The 18,000-nt window shown below is 36.1% G+C and overlaps 1 long non-coding RNA gene across 1 annotated transcript in view; it reads left to right on the forward strand.

Moving 5' to 3' along the window:
- The window catches only part of LOC112919925 (uncharacterized), a 169,638-nt gene that overhangs the window by 129,500 nt on the left and 22,138 nt on the right, over positions 1 to 18,000 (forward strand). The window contains exon 4 of the long non-coding RNA XR_003234988.2: positions 12,370 to 12,506. This is a non-coding gene — a long non-coding RNA (uncharacterized lncRNA). The remainder of the gene's footprint in view (positions 1 to 12,369; positions 12,507 to 18,000) is intronic.

Here is an 18,000-nt window from a genome sequence, read left to right on the forward strand (position 1 = left end):
TTCATACGATATCACCATAGTTAGAGGGCATCTTCAGTGCCTTCAACCGTGTTTAATGTCAGCCTATTTGTCTGAGAGTCCAGCTGTTGAGTGGAAGTTTACATTTGTCTCCCCTAGGGCTTTCAGAGTAGTCAGTATAAAGTCCGGAAAAAAAAAAAAAAATGAAGGGTAGATTGTTCTTAGCATGCAGGAAGGAAGTTGTCAGGCGGAAAGAGGATATGGGTCTGTTTGCATGCAAGGGTCAGTATTTGCTGGCTAGATATTTCCGCTGTGTCCACACGACAAGAAAATCCTCAGTTTCCTGTGCTGGACAAATAGCAGGAAAGGGTGTGAGGGTTATTGAATGACATTATCATGTTATAGCCTCATGGGTGAGGAAAGCCTGCTTATCAAAACTGATAGCAGCACAGGGCTTGTTTGGGAGGAGACCCAAGGTGCTGGAGTCACATTGAGTGTTTTTCCTCTTGGGTACTTTGGATCATTTGGCTTTTGCAGACCTGACATTCTTCCTCTCAGATAGAAGGACTGTTCTTACTCACTGGAAAGTTACTATCAGTTCCATTATTTGTCATCTTCTCTCCGGCAAACAATTCAGGTAGAAAGGAAATAAGGAACTCAGGCTGATGGGCAAAGTAGAAAATATCAAGACCTGAAACTCTCACCCACCCCTCCCCACACCAACTTCTTTTTATGTTTAGCCACAAATGCTCGTTCATACTCGGATTTGTTCAAGTGTGGAACTTGTTAGTGCAAAGCTCATGTCCAGTAACTTCCAGGGCAATAGCTTAAATGAGAGCAAAGGTTAAAAGTACGACTCACTCTGCCACCTTAAATGTTACAGGTGTAAAAGCTCATTCTTAATATGGAACTCTGCCAGATGGAGGAATACATGGGTAATATCTATAGTCCTTACTGTAACTCTATTTAAATCATGATTTAGAAGTGTAATTGGGCATTTATTAATTTGATTATGATTAATTAGTGATTACCACTTTTAGCAATTACTAAAACCCCAAATCAAGCAGTGTGATATATAATGAGTAATTGTAGGTGCTTTCTTACCAGTAACCTACTTTTTACAACATGCAGTTTTAAAATTTGGATTCTGGACATTTTCAAAATTGGAGAATATCATGAACAAAACAAATTGGTTAGAGTGATAATATTTGCTCTTAATAAAGGTTAGTCTTATTTTTTGAGAGAGAGAGTGCACACACACATGTGCAGAGGGAGAGGGTGTGGAAGGGGGCAGAGGAAGAAGGAGAGAGAGAAAATCTTAAACAGGCTCCATACCCAGCATGGAGCCCAACAACGTGGAGCTCAGTCCCATGACCCTGAGATCATGACCTGAGCCGAAATCAAGAGTCAGGTGCTTAACTGACTGAGCCACCCAGGCGCCCCTCTTCTGATTTTTTAAATTCAAATTCAGTCACAAACTCTGATTTCCAAGCAGAAATATTTAAGTCCAATAAAAAAAGAATAGATCAGGGCCTATTTTCAAGGAGAAATCTTGTACTAAAAATAAATAATAGGAAGAATTAATCTTCTGAGAAACACATCAAAGAGAATTGAATTAAATCTTTAAAGGAAATAATAAAATGACTAACAGATAACATTGCAGAATATTAAAATGCCAATAGAATAGGCTTTCAAAAACACTCTTTGGAAAGATATAGCAAGTCTTTAATGACACTCTAGGGATGAAGTTTGTAGTTTATCTTGAAGTTGGGGAATAATTTATTTTCTTATGTTAATTTAGAGGTATCCGTTCCTCATATAGATTTACCAAATTAAACATTCTATGTGGGCCGTAAGGAATTCTAGTAAATTCATAGTCAAGTTACATAGTTTTTAAATTTATAGAGTAAAGAAAAAAATAATGATTGTAAACAGATTTTTAAGGTAAAGTTAGTTACCTTCATTAAGTACCAAATTTTTCTATGTCACCACTGAGAAAACTGATATGTTTTTATACTCCAGGTATGAAAAATAGTCACAAGGTTTTCATATATAGTTGTTTGTCTATACTACAGTCAGTTGAAGCAGCCAAAAATCAAATAGGTATCTTTAGAATGTTTATCCTAATTTGTTGCTCTTCCTATTTGGGGGAAAATCTTGTTAAGTTTTTAGTAAGTCAATGAGATGTTTTTTCAGCACCCTATCACTATGTGATTTTTCTGGGGCTTGTGTCTTCTCGTTGACATAAGGGGTTACAGATAACTCTGTCTACTTACTGAAATATAATGTGTTGTGAATGTTCCATGCTCTGTCCTTGTGGATGTCTCCTTCCTATTTCTAGGTCTGTGGGAATTCTGGGAAGGTGGTAGAGAAGCATCAGGTGTTATAGGAGAAAAGGCCTTCAATTGTCTTAAGGTACGTGAGAATTCAGTAACTGTTCCAGAGGTTGTTTATGGTATTTTAGTATTGGAGTCCCTGTCATCATTTTTTCTGCCTGGCTTCATTCCCAACCTTCTAGGCCTTTTCCACTTCAAACATTTTCTACACACTTCTCAGCATTATTTTGCTTTCTGAGAACTCTGACTATGTCAATCCAGCTTCTCAAAGACCCCTCGAATGCTTTTCTTCACTCTTTAGCTTGACTGCTGACTGCTACCTTCAAAACTCTCTAACACTGTTCCCACATTACCTGTCTGTCCTCTCCCCAAGGTCACAGCAGTATGTCCTGTGAAATGGTAAAGCAGTCTGGGAAGAAGGCCCTGGCCATGGACACTTCTTTGTTAACCTAGCCATGTTACCCCTGCTTATTTGCATCTAATTCCCAGGTAGTTGCAAGCTAAAGGAGGAGCTCTGAGTCAGAGCCTGCTTGGTCTATAGGCCTTCATGTGATCTGAACCTTTGCATACAAGTAGTAGGAATATATACGTTCAATAGACATTTTCATAAGCAATTTTTCTCTTTTTTAGCTTTAATGTCTTCCCATATTGCATTCATCTGCATAACAGTAAACACATGCCCCGACAGAAAGTTGCAGGCAGGGATATTTATTTATAACAGATGGCACAAAGCAGGAGCATGATGAATTGGTGTGTGGCTCCTGAACTAGCAGGCCCATAAATAAAGTATCCTCAAAGCTACTTTGGGGATCTTGCTTGCTCAGAAGAAAGAAAGGAAAGATGATGCTCACAATTTTGTTGCCTTATATAATATAATCCCAAACATGTGCAATTTAACCACATGCAACCATAATTTTATAACTGAATTTTTTCATCCAAAAATCTGTTCATAGGTAGCATTTCAGACCTATGACATAATTATAGCAATAACAGTTTTCCTTTCTTAGTTCCTCTGTGTTTATTGATTTAAAGACTCAATGTATCTTAAAAAACATAGAGTTACAAACTGATAATGGTCTAAACAAGACATAGACCAATAACATTTATTTAACGCTTTGCTTAAAACCTTATGTGTTGATAGCTAAAATGATGAGATTATTTCCAAGAACACACTTAATAAGATACAAATGTTGAATTTTGAATAATTTCTTGAATTTTGAATAATTTTGTTGCTTTCTCAGTATAAGGTACACTAGATAGTGAATATAAAGGCCAAGTTTAGCACACATTGTGAATGCAAATTATTTTTTTAAAGGATTTGAGACTAAGCATTTTTGTTTTTTCAACTTTAGGGTTTCATTATTAGCCTTGTTGTTATTTTGAAAATGTCTTGAGATTGAGATTTAACAGTTTTATCAATTCTGCACAAATGCAAGGAATCACATATTTTTACAGAATTGTATGTATATTTATTTCTGTGTGTATGTATATGTGGATATGTGTATACATGCATATATGTGTGAGTACATATATGTATGCACATACATCAGTATGCAGGAATACATGCATGTGTATATGTTTGTATATTTTAACATTGGAAAAACTGCTGTTATTTTGATGGTGGAAAAAACAAATTGATATGGAGAAGTATTAGCCAGAGAGGACAAATTTCTCACTTTTTGGATATATAAACTATACTTAAATCATGCTTTCATGAACAGATAATATTTACTATTATGTTTGAATTGACAGTTAAGTGAAACACATAATTTGACTCAACAAAATTTCCAGTTTGGGTTCCTTTTTCTTTAGCAAGGGGAAGGAACATCAGAGGCTTATTCTTTATAAGTTAAAATATGCTAAGATTCTAGAGGCATATCAGTCCCTACAATCACAAAGTTAAATTGCTATAAGCCCTTTGCAGATTTTTAAAAATTTTTATTTATTTATTTGAGAGAGGGAGACAGCATACAAAAGTGTGAGAGAGCAGGGGTGGAGGGCAGAGAGAGAGAGAGAGAGAGAATGAGCAGAGGGGAAGGGTAGAGGGAGAGGGAGAAGCAGGCTCAGGGCTTCATCCCAGGACCCCAGGATCATGACCCCGAGCTGAAGCCTGACACTTAATGGACTGAGCCACCCAGGCAGCCCAACCCTTTACAGATTTTTAAGAATTTTTGCTAGAGGCATAATAAAGGATAGTATAATCCAATGATAATTGAAAGGTGAAAGCAGAATTATTACAGAAAGAAAGGGTGAAGACAATATTTTAAAAGTTTCTTTGTTTACTGGACAAATGTTTATTGCACATCTATAATGTTTTATGAAATGTTAGGTGGCACTCAATACAAAGATGCATAAGAAAATCTCGTTGGGGAGATAGATAACTATAAGAGAATGTGACAGAGGTGCAATGGCGATATTGAAATTGTATTATGGGGTCAGAGGAATAACATCCAATCCAGCTCAGTGAGCAGGGTGTAAGGAAGAATGTCCTCTTTTTCAAATATATAGAACTGGAATGTAGCTAAATGCCTCTTATTGATGTTTCTTGGGAAAAAAATAGTAAAATGGCTATGAATTATTTGTTCTTTGAGTTGGCTAAGTATATAAGAATGATTTGTGGTATGTTTTTGAAACTAATAGTTTAAAAAAATTTTGAGAGTGCTTTTAAGACTAGGGCTTTTACGAGATAATGCCTTATAAAACACTTGGCATACTGGCAGCACATAGTAAGTGCTATAAATCTAAGCTGCTATTATTATTATTACTATAATTGTTATTATTGTCACTAGTTATATGACTAATACCACTTAGCCTACTGCACACATTTGTGGTTAGAAACAATGAGGTAATAGTAAAGAGGAAAGTGCCCTTATTAAACTTTGTAAAAATAGAAGACATTTTCATTAGTTAGGGGTATGATCAGCTGTAAGAACCAGAATAGATAGTAGCTCAAAAAAGTATTTATTGAGTAGTTCTTTTTGTTTTTGTTGTTGTTGTTTTGTATTGTTTTATTTTGTTGATCTCACATACAACAAAAGCTACAAAGGATTGCTTCTGGCAATGATGTAGTAGCTTTACAATGTCAGGGCCAACAACCCTGGGGTTATCTTTCCTTTTTTCGTACTCAGTTGACTCATTGGTAGAGCATAACTATTGACCTCCACGCATCCTGTCTGTATTTCAAGCCTCAAAAAAGGGGGAAAACAGTTCTTTGTGACACTTTGTGTTTTAATTCTGGAAGGGAGGCTTTTTTAGCAGAACTCTGCCAACCTTTCATTGTAGAGAACTGACCCATGGGTGCTTACTTATAAAGGGCTGGGAAATTGAATATTCAACTTTCCAGTTTTTAGAGTAGAGGAAGGCGAAGAACAAACTTTTGAGTGTACTAATATACACTGTCTGACATGATGTTTTATGAATATTGTAATGTATCAAAAATGCTGGTTTGCATTTTCATAGTCATGACTCAAATCCTGTGTCTGGATTAACTGCTTTAAGTCTAATCAGGTCTCTAGAAATGTTTTCTCTGTATTTGTTAATTCTTTGGTAGACCAATTAGCTGGAATCTTGGACAAACTATAATCTTTTTTAACCTTTATTTTTAAAGAAAAATATGTTAATAAAATAAACATATCTTTCATAAAGGAAACTTACAGAGTATGTCCATGTATTGCATGTATATATGGCAGTCTTTTATAATTTCTTAATCTGTAGCTCTATATGAGTTTTCTGGTATTCAGTTTAATACCCTCAAGTCTTTACAAAATCCTGAATGATAGATTTAATGGAAGCAGTAAGGTCAAGTATTTGAAATGTGAGCACTCCTGGAAAATCCAAAATCCATTGTTACTATATTTTACTTGCTAGAACAGCAAAGGTCCAAAACCACATTTTGGAAATTTTTAAACAATAAAATATGTATATGTGTGGTGCTTCACCCCCCTCCACCAGCAAACCAAACACATATGAATGAAAAAGTGAGGTTAATTTATATATAGCCCATACTAATTGTCTGTTTGTACTGGTTAATGGAAGTTTTGTGCATATTAATTTACATTTGCTAATAATCAATCTATCACACCTGATAAATCACTTCATGTGTGTACATGTTCTCTCCCCAACTAGATTATGTACTTTCATTTCTCTTTCACATATCTCAGACTAATGATCATGGCCCTTCTTTCCTTTTTAACCATTCTGCATGCTGCTTACTTTTTTTTTTTTTTTTCATTGTCTCACAATACTTTAGCTCAAGGTTAGCTTAATATAGAAATAGCAAACAGAAAAGTGCCAAAGGCTCCAGGATATACTTTCCTGGGAAAAGCAAGCTGATGCTTTTATTTTATTTATTTATTTATTTATTGCTCAATCTCATTTGCATTTCCTCACACCAGAAAATAGCATAGTTTGTGTAGACAATTGTCATTTATAGATATAGGCAGAGTCTCATCTTCCTAAGGCAGTAAAAGAGGATATTGAGGCTATTAGATATTCATGATATTAACTGGCCTAAAAGACATGATTTATTGCCAAAATTCGAGTCAGTGCATTGACACTTATTCCCTTTTATCCCTTTAGCATATATTTCTTTCTTATCAGGAGCTAAATTAAAACAAGAAGTTCTCAGAAGAATGATGTCATTGTAACATCTTTTAATCAGGTAGTATGTAATTTTGTCTCTAGCCACATGTGCCTCTGTTACTAAGAAACTAAAATCAGTAGTTTTCAGGGTATGTACAAATATCCAATATAGATAAGTAGACTATCTCTGCCTCAGACTTTGGGAATCTATTCAAGAAGAAGAGACCTAACCTCTCCTAATTTGTAAACTCAGCAATCAAATGCAGGTAACTTGGGGATACTCTAAGGGATGGAATTAAATTTGTAGTATTGTGATTATCAGGATGAAGAAGGTCAGAAAGAAGAAATTTGTTGTACTGTTTTTGCTAATAACAGAGGCATTAAATCCTAACATTTGACCCTGGTTAAGTCTATTTACTCTTTTGGATCTACATTTTCCTATCTAACATGGATGTTTGTATTTCTTTGCTATTCCAAAAGGCTACTGAGAAAATGAAAGTGGAAATCCCTTTTAAATACTGAATATACTGAAAAGCACTTTTGTTAGTCTCAAATTGTGCCTCCTAAAATATAGGAGGTATGTCCTAAAATATAGTCAAATGTTTGTCATCTGTAATCTTTGAGATTATTTCCTCTAGTACTTTATTTGATCAAGTGGATTGTACAGGTGTTTAGGAAAGAATAAAGATGACTATATATGTGAGTGTGTGGAATTATATATATTTTATTTTGTGGTGCAAATGTTATTCTTCTGTACCTCAATGGGTTAAGGACTTAGGATTCTAATCTAATTTGACATGCTCCGTTGTTTTTGACCTTTTTCTCAGAAACTGTTTAGTCAATCCAATGCTCTGATGGTCTGTAAGAGTTTTACTCCTTTATGGAACCTCCTAGACATAACTGCTTAGAGAATTTGCCTGCCTGAACTTTAATTATCAGCTAAATTGGAAAGATTAAATTCAAAAGCAGCAGAAAAGTATGATAAAAATAAGTTCAGAACAAGTTGAAATTCTTCTGATTTTGAAAACTGTCTTGATGGAGGGAAACTACCATACCCTTTAGAGTGCATGTGTACACAACTGTTTCTTGGGATATAAAAAAGGTAGGACACATACTACAAGAAGGTAGCTGTGATCATGTAGTGGCAGTGGGAAAAGAAAGTTTTCATAGTCTAAAAAGCAATATATGCAGGTGATTTCAGGAAAAAAATTCTCTAAACACCCCTTCTCTACTGTTACTTATTTCTGTTTTTATCTTTATCAATTTTTCTTTAGATCTTCGGATACCCACTGATATTTTGCATTTTTATTTATTTGTTTTTATTTTTTAAGATTTTATTTATTTGAGTGAGAAAGGGACACAGAGAGAGTACACATGAGTGGGGTGGGGGTAGAAGGACAAGCAGACTCCCTGCTGAACACAGAGAAGGGAGCCCTAGGCAGGGCTCCATCCCAGGATTCTGAGATCATGACTTGTGCTGAAGTTGGAGGCTTAACTGACTGAGCCATCCAGGTGTCCCTTTGCATTTTTAAATCAGTCTGATTTCTCTTTTCTCCAGATATCTTATGTATTAGCCACTGATATCCTGACATATAGTATTGAGTATAGTACAGAGTACAGAGATCCATCAAGTTCCTCTGAATTGGGGCACCTGGGTGGCTCAATTGGTTGAATGTCTGCCTTTGGCTCAAGTCATGATCCCAGAGTCCTGGGATCGGGTCCCGCATTGGGCTCCTCGCAGGGGAGAAGAGCCTCCTTCTTCCTCTGCCTATGTCTCTGCCTCTCTCTCTGTGTCTCTTATGAATAAAATAAAATCTTAAGAAAAAGTTCCTCTAAACTTTGCTTTTTTAAGGGAAATTCCTATAATCTTATTTATGGTCATATTGGTTTTGGCTAATAGAATGAATCAGAAATGACTGTGTTTCCTTCTAAGCCTAGGCCTTGAGAGGTCTTTGTACATCTTATCTTCCTTATAATCTTCCAATCGCCTGTTAGATGATGAGAGACATGGCTCATTCACCAACCTCTCCCTTGTCTCAGCCAAGAGCTGGCATGCAAATGAAACTATCCTAGACCAGCAATCCCTGGACAACCCATTCACTGACTATAGATGCATGAGGGTGCCCAGTCAAGGTCCGCTGATCCTGGCCCATATCAGCACAAGTTCTCAGCTGATCTAAGACTCATGAGCAATTATAAATATTCATGTTTTAACTCACTGAATTTTGGGGTGGGATTACCATAGAGCAATAGCTGATGGGAACAATATAATTCTCTCGGGGATCCCTGGGTGGCGCAGCAGTTTGGCGCCTGCCTTTGGCCCAGGGCGCGATCCTGGAGACCTGGGATCGAATCCCACGTCGGGCTCCTGGTGCATGGAGCCTGCTTCTCCCTCTGCCTGTGTCTCTGCCTCTCTCTCTCTCTCTCTCTCTCTCTCTCTCTCTGTGTGTGACTATCATAAATAAATAAAAATTAAAAAAAAATTACTCAGCTATTAAAAAAAAAATTCTCTCGAATTTTCCGTGGCCTGTTTAGTTTTTTAATTACTAGTAATATCCTTTTAAAAAATACCATTTTACTATTAATTTTCTATTAGTCTTACCTCTGCAATGTTTTTGAATCTCTTTAAAATACCACACAACTAGATTTTAAAAGTACAATCTGAGCATCTTTTTAGTTCGTTTACTTTCATTGTGATTACTGATGTGTGTGCACGCGTGTATATGTTTATAGCATCTTTGGTGATTTCTGTGGGCATTTTTGTTTGTTAGAAACAACAACTTATTGTTTCTTATAAACTTCTACTTATTGTTTCTACTTCCTTGCTTTATATTGGATTGACAAAGTTTATTTTTCCTATTTTCTTCCCTACTAGTTTGTTAGAAATACTTTCCATTTCTCTTAGTAGTTATCCTGACATTTTTAATGTACATTGTTTGACTTACTCTAAGGGTGATCAATGTATCTTTCTTTCAAGCAACATAAGATCATTGGAGAAAAAAAAAAAAAGATCATTGGAGTATTTTAACTGGTTTTAACAACCCCATCTAACATGCTACTATTATCTAGCATTTTGGTACAGACTTGGTTTTAGCTCTACCTTTTAAATAAGTGGTCATTACTTCTGACAGTCCATGTTTATTCAGGTTTTCCTAAATATTTATCTGTTAACTTGATCACTGTTGCTTCCTTCATTCCATTTTTTTTCCTTATGTAATTTCCTTATTTCTGAAGTCTAAATTTTGCTAGTTATCTTAAGAAGGATCTGTGAATGGCAGACCATTACAGTTTTTGTTCATCTGAGGAACATTTTTATTTTGCCCTTACCCTTAAGAGTGCAGCTGGGCATGAATTTGGAGTAGTTATTTTCTTCTAACACTTTGAAGATATTATTTAATGACTATAGTTGTCATTGAAAGGAATTTGCTGTGCTTGTAATGGATAGTTCCATATACACACTCTTTTCTTTGGTTGCTTCTCAGACTTTTTGATAATTTTGCAATTTCTCTAGGAATGTGCCTACGTGCAAATTTATTTTCACATATCCTCAGGACTAGTGTTTCTTGAATCTGAGTTTTCTTATCTTTGTTTAATTTTAGAAAAACTCTAAGCTATTCTATCTTTGGGTACTATCTCTATTCCATTTAGCTTATACCTCCTTTGGAAAAAAATATAAATATATATATTTTGTCTATTCCCTCAAGCTTTTATGTATTTTTTTTGTATGTTTCACTTATTTTTTTTCCTTTTACTCTCTGTGCTAAAATCTTGGTCATTTCCCAAGATTTATGTTTTGGGTCACTAATCAACTCATATTTATGTCTAACTTTTTACTTAACTCACTCACTGAAGTTTTAATAATTGCAATTTTTGTTCTGTAACTTATATTAATTTCTTTTCCAAATCTATTGCTTCTTTTGTCTATAGATTTAGTTCTTGACTTCTAGTTTCTATCCTTTCTACTATGTCTTAACACTTTTAAATATGTTTTATATTCTCATTCAAATTGTTGTTCCATTGTTTTATTAGTTCTGATTTCTCCAGAAGTTGACCTTGAGAAGATGCAAGAGCAAGTGGCTTATTTGGGAGGTGAAGGAAATGTGTGGGAAACAGCTAGAACATATGTCTCAGAGTTATCACACCTCCCTCTCTTGCCCAGGAGCAAGGGAGCTGGGATATTTACATATTAGACATTGGTTGAGGGCTGCTCTGTGGGTGTTACCTCCTTGGAACATGTAGTCTGCTACGTGCAAGGGCAGAGTAATTTATGCCGTTGCTTCAGAGACAGCCCTCGGGCAGACATATGCAGATACCTGCAGGTGGGAATTAATGAACATGAAGTGGTAAAGTCCAAGGCCCAAAGCACACTGACAGGGCAGTCAACATTTGCTACAAGAAGTTAATCCTTCCATTGGTTTTGTTGCTGACTCTTGGTTATATGTGCTTTGCAAGTTTTAACCATCTTTAGTGGTTCTGTGTGTGTGTGTGTGTGTGTGTGTGCATGTGCGAGTATATGAGTTTTCTGCCTTCTAGACTGAAGTATTCCTTCAGAGTGGTTTTAATTTATTTCTCCTCCGTGTCCCTAGGAAAAGATTAAATTTTTGTTAATTTATCATTTTAGGGGAATCATGAACTATGAAGGTAGTATAAATTCGGTCTTTAAATCTGTTCATGTTGCAGGCTTGGGATTTTTTTTTTTTCTTTTCCCCAGAGTTCATGGTAAGTTTCCTTGTAATCTCCCTTGGGTGGTGGTCTATATTCTTTCTCTTATACTTTCCTCTGAAGGTATGGCTTTGAAAGTCTTGACTTTATGCTCAGTTTCAATTCTAATACCTTGTATCATATAGGCCCAAGGTCTTGTCTTAATGTGCTTTGCAACCCTAAGCCCCTGGCTGTTGCCAAACTAGAGGACCCTATTCCAGGACAGCTGCAAAGTCAGCTCATGTGCTTACAATTAGGGCTTTGAGTTTCCTGATTCTTGCCACCTGGGACTATCCTTTTTTTTTTTTTTTTCTTTCAAAGGTAGATATGCATTAAAAATATTGTCATGTTTTTCCATTATTTCTAGATGTTGGTAGCAGGATGGTTTCAGATATATCCAAGTGTGTGGTTTTTTAAAAAAATCCTTTCTTAGCTGGAATTGGACATTTGGATTTTAAATATTTAAAACATGTATGGAATATTTAAAAATAAGGTAAATAGGCATGCTTTTAGTAAAGCGTTGTGCTGCTCAAGTAAAAAGATTCTTAGGAGCCTGGACACTGTTCTAATCAGGAAACTTTCATTAATGAACTGTAGTAGCTTTAGACAAGCTATTAAAACTTTTTATGATTCATTTTTATCATGTAAAAAGGAGAATAGATATTTGCCAAGCTCTTTGCAGTAATAAAATTCCACTAACTAGTTTATAATAAGTACACAATGCTGATGCAGCCAATTTAAGATAGTTAATATAATTAATAAATTAAGTCTATTTTCCTCTCCTTTTCACTAGACTGTGAATATCTCATGAGGCAGAAGAGGATGGAGTTTACATCTCTTTATACCCAGTGTCTAGGACAGTGACTGGCTCTAATTCCATCGAAACTTGCTAGAAAATTTTTAGATGTGCTCCAAACAGGGATTCTAGTGGTAAGTAAATCACCACTTTTTTTTATAGCTAATCCCTTCTTTTGCTTCCTCACTGCAACCCAAAACACCAACTTTCTCTCTCCTTAACAAAACACACTGTTAAGAATTTGCATCCTTTTTTCTATTGCCCTATCTCTCTCCTTTCTTTATGAACAAGCAATACGAATTAGAAATTTTACACCTCCCTCCTTTTATAAGCTCTTCTCTATTTTCATTTGTAATCCTAATCTTGTCTGGCCTACTTCCATCTCTCTGATTTTTCTTTCTCAGCCTGTTTAATGGTTTCTCTTTTAATTCTGCACCTAAAATTTTAATATAATTGAGGTTTTTGCTTTTCCTAATTCTATGTGTTCTTTCAAAATCATATAATCTATTACCAACATTTTACTTGCCTGCATGCTGACAATTTAAAAGACTGAAATAATATATTATTATACATAGATGTCTTAGTCTGTCAAGGCTGCTGTAACAAAAATACCATTAACTGGGTAGCTTAGAAACAACAAACATTTATTTCTGATAGATCTAGAGGCTGGGAAATTCAAGATCATGTTGCTAGCAGATTTGTTGGCTGGTGAGGGCCTGATCCCTGGTTCATAGACAGCACCTCCTTGTTGGCCTCTCACATAGTGGAAGAAATTAGGGAGTTCTCTGGGGCCCTTTTTTAGAAGAATACTAAGCCCAATATTGAGAACAGAGCCCTCATGACCTAATTACTTCCCAAAGGCTCTACCTCCTAATATCATCATCTTGGCGGTTAGGATTTCAACATAGGAATTTTGGATCAGGATGCTAACATTCAGACCACATCCACATATTTTACTTATTTTATGTATTAGTTTTTCTCCCCTGTTGAATCAAAGCCCCATACAAGCAGGGACATTATCTCCCTACATCACTGCATCTCCGAAGCCTGGAATAATAGCTGGCATGCAGTAGGTACTCAACAAGCACCCTGAATTGAATAAACAACCAATTTCAGTATGTGATGCCTCATGAAAGAGCTGTGTTTGATTTTTGCAACAGAGCAATAAAGGAATTTTAAAAAAGGAATCTGAAAAACTCAAAAGACCATCAATCAGGGATTCTAAGAAGAGAGAGACAGCAGTTGCCAGTGTAGCTTTTGGAATTTCCCCAATCTGTATCTAAAAAAAGAAAAGAGAGGGGAGCACCTGGGTGGCTCAGGGGTTAAGTGTCTACTTTTGGCTCGAGTTGTGATTCCAGGGTCCCAGGATTGAGTCCCACATCAGGTTCCCTGCAGGGAGCCTTCTTTTCTCTCTCTATGTCTCTGCCTCTCTCTCTGTGTCTCTCATGAATAAATAAATAAAGTCTTTCTAAGACAATTATTTTAAAAAGAGAAAAACTATGTAGCAACACAAAAAACTCATAGATAGGCCACAGGATAAAACTAGGCAATAAGGCATTCCCATGAACCCCAAAAGACAAGTGGACAGTGCCAAACTATGTACAGCTACAGTAGCTGCATGCTATTGGCATCAGTGAGAAAGGAAGTGAAGAGAAACAATGAGATGAGAAGAAGAGAGCCCCCAAATAGGCAAAATGTGCTGTTTGGCAATGTGGCAGGCTCATTTAAGGGCAGCAGCTGAAACAGAGATGTTTTGCTTACCCAAAATGCTGAAAAGTTCAAAGGTTCCATGGCCCTTGCCTATATACTCTCAAAACTGATGCCAGAGCTCCCTTTCAGGGCAGGGTCCCACAGTGAGGAGAAACTTCTAAAAGTAGAATAAATAATAATTAATAGAAAAAGGAAAGAGTTAAATTCAGGTGATGGAAAACAGAGCAAAGAAGTCTCAGAAGGCAAGACACTGTATTTACTCTTATTGAGGTATAACTGACACACAATAAGTTGCACATATTTCGAGTGTGCAATTTGACAAGTTTTAGATTTCTTTTTCTTTTTTCTTTTATTTATTCATGAGAGAAACAGAGAGGGAGAGAAGAGAGGCAGAGACACAGGCAGAGGGTTAAGCAGGCTCCATGCAGGGAGCCCAAAGTGGGACTCGATCCCAGGTCTCCAGATCACACCCTGGGCTGAAGGTAAGGCTAAACCTCTGAGCCACCCGGGCTGCCCAACAATTTGACAAGTTTTAATATGTGATATATGAAACCATCACCAAACTCAAAAGGGTGAACATTTCCATCATCCCAAAAGGTACATCACGCCTCTTTGTGATCTGTTTCTCCCACCCAACTATGCTTGCCTCTAGGCAATCATTGATCTGCTTTCTGTCACTGTAGATTGGTTTGCATTTTCCTGGAGTTTTATGTAAGCTGCATCATAATATTTGTGCTCTTTTTTCCTCCTGGCTTTTTAAAAGACTTGGTTAATTATTTTGAGATTTACCCATGTTGCATATATATAACATTGGTTCATTCTTTTTTAATACTAAGTAGTATTCTGCTGCATGGATATGACACAATTTGTTTATACAGTCACCTCTTGATAGATATTTAGGTTGTTGATAGATATTCTGGTTGGGACTATTATAAATAAAGCTAAAGTCTGTGTAAGTCTTTGAATGAACATATGCTCTCAAGTCTTTTGAGTAAGTACTAAGGGGTAGAATGGATCATAGGTTAGGTATGCATTTATGTTTTTCAGAGACTACCCAACTATTTTCCAAAGGGGTTATACAATTTTACATTATCACCAGCAGTGTATGAAGAGTTCCATTTCTTCCACATCTCTAGCAGCATTTGGAATGGCCAGTGTTTTTTATTTTAGTCATTCTGATAGATAGTAATATCTAAAGGTTTCAATTACATATTTCCCTAATCACTAATGACATTGAGCATTTTTGTATCTTATCTCTGTATACATGGAATTTGTCATCTACGTATCTTCTTGGTGAAATGAGATGTCTGTTAAATCTTCTGCCTCTTTTTAATTGGGTTGCTTGTTTTCATAGTTTTAAGAATTCTTTATATATTCTTGATGCAAATCCTATGTCAGTTATACCATATTTGTTTAACCATATATAAAAATAACATGAGAGTTCTCTATGAAGGTAAAAAAGCTTTGTAAGCTAAGCCTGCTTCTAAAAGTTTAGGAGAACTAAATATATAAAAATGAGCAACAGAATAGTATTGAGTTCAAATTTTATACAAAATTACTACAAGAAAAATAAGACTAATGAATTTTAGGACCCTGCCTATGACATAGGACAAACCTCTCTTCTAACTAGTATAGATGATTGCATTCTAAAATCGGAAAATAACTCAGTAGGCCTGTTGACAAGGACTAAATTTTTATCATTATATGTTTGTTTCTTTGTCTTAGTAACATTAAAAGGAACATAACACCAAAAGGATGATATATTAAGTTACCAACATTTCCATGAACATAATTTTATGAGATCTTTTGCAATGTGATAGAAAACTGAGAGATACTTCCTGGGCAAATAACCCATTCCATAGATGTTCAAATAGAGGGAAAATAGAGAGAGCCATTTATCATGTGACAAAACTCTAGTGAAGGTTATCTTAAGCTGGGGGTGTTGTATGCTACATGTGGTAGAATTGGGGGCAGTATGAAATCTAGTTTTCTGTAGAAGAATGGAAGACAGATCTTAAATGGAAGGAGGCAGAGCAATAATTGCTCACAATTTCACTTGAAGCTATCATGATTTTACCCTCCAGGTGGAAAAATAAATAAGACAAAACAAATGCTTGGCTCTGAGGAAGGTCAGAAATAGGAAGACTACTTCCTGATAAAATGTTTATGACTCAGGGAAAAAAATACAAGGAAGAAGGCAGATGGAGAAATGAAAGCCAAAAAGCAGTGTGTATGGGATGGAGCTGGTGGGGGAGGAAGGGATGGCTAGAAAGAGAAGAGGGAAGAAAAAAGAACACAGACGATTAAAACAATCTTTTAAAGGTTTGCTCTCTCTTTTTGAAAAATTTAAAAATATTTTCAGCAAACAACATTGCTTCTCTCTTGGTTTTGTTTTGTTCTGTCTTCCTTTCTACAGTGATGTCTGTTCTTTGTTTTGCATCCTAGTTTTGCAGGGGGAATTCTGCTTAACCAGACACCAAGGGAACTGCCAGCTATGTCAATCAGCTGTCATAACTAGGGCCAGAGACCAAAAAAGAACAGCATAAGCCAAAAAGGAAGAAAAAAAAGACATGCGCACGCGCGCGCACACACACACTCTCACACACACACACACACACGGAGATGGTGTGTGGGAGTATGTTGTGGGGGGGGGGGCAGGGCAGAAGGAGCTTGCTGGGCTGGGAAAATACATTTTACCCATTTCTCCCGAGTTACTTCATCTATACTTTTTTTTTTTTTTCAGTTCTGTGGGAAATCAAGAGCAAAGGCTTAGCTTATCAGTGATTTCACTGAGCCAGGATTCAGAAAGCTGAAGGAACATCCTGTACCTCAGGAACACTGACCTCAATAGAATCCCCACCCTGAAGATCTAATGGAAAAATATTTGCCTCATGGTGTGTGATGGCTCTGTAAGATATGCAGGCTAGGGAAGACAATAGGAAAAATTTAGAATTAAATACTGACTTCAATAAAAGATTGGACAATGCAGTGGACCTATTTCTTTTTTGTAATGCAGTATGCTGAAAATGTTACCAAATCCAGCCATTTGCTTGTGTTAGGATTAGTCTTGGAAGGATCATTAGACCTGCATTTCTGCCAAATGCAGTTAGGATTTGCCCATGCCGATGCCCAAATATAGACCTTGAGTTCAGTGTTGTGTCTACCACGTGCCTTGTCTAACCCAGAATGGGCTTGTTCATCATGCTTTTCCAGACATAACATAAACCACCAGGACAATTGTAATTAACACTGAGAATACTGAATAACCTTTGGCTAGAGCTATTTTGGCCGAATAGTTGAATCCAGTGGAATCAGTCATCTAGGTTTATGACCCTAGCCAAAGTCTGATGCCCTCTGTGATGTCTTTTCAAGCCAAATCAGTTCTATGTCCAAAAGTCCTGGGTTGCCCAAGGTGAGTGCATTCAGGGTTGTTCTTTTTATGTGTAACTTGTTCCATTATTATGTGTCATAATAATAACCGAGATTTAAGTATTCTAAGGCTTGATGGAGAATGAGAATATGAATTCTTGATATATTATTTTTAAACTTTTGATGTCTTATACTTAAAGATAGTTCAACTCAGCTAAGTAAGAAATTGGACCACATGATTCTGTTATTATTGCTACAGATACTGGAACTACAATATATATTCTTTAGGTAACCAATAGATTAGAACCAATTATACATTAACACTTGTGAGGTTAGAGTTTCTAAGGCCCTCACAAATACAAATACTTCTGCCAAATTTGTCTTTAAAGAATTAGAATTATTTGAAATATAGATAATAAATTTAAATAGCCAAATGCCTATCTGCACATCATTATTAAAAAACATTCATTTTAGCAGAGGTTGGCAGTAACACTCCTTAATGTGTCTCCAGAGCTACATCGTTCCCATACTTTGTCTGAAATATTTTTA

The sequence above is a fragment of the Vulpes vulpes genome, chromosome 15, assembly GCF_048418805.1.
Source record: "Vulpes vulpes isolate BD-2025 chromosome 15, VulVul3, whole genome shotgun sequence".
Classification (NCBI taxonomy): Eukaryota; Metazoa; Chordata; class Mammalia; order Carnivora; family Canidae; genus Vulpes; species Vulpes vulpes.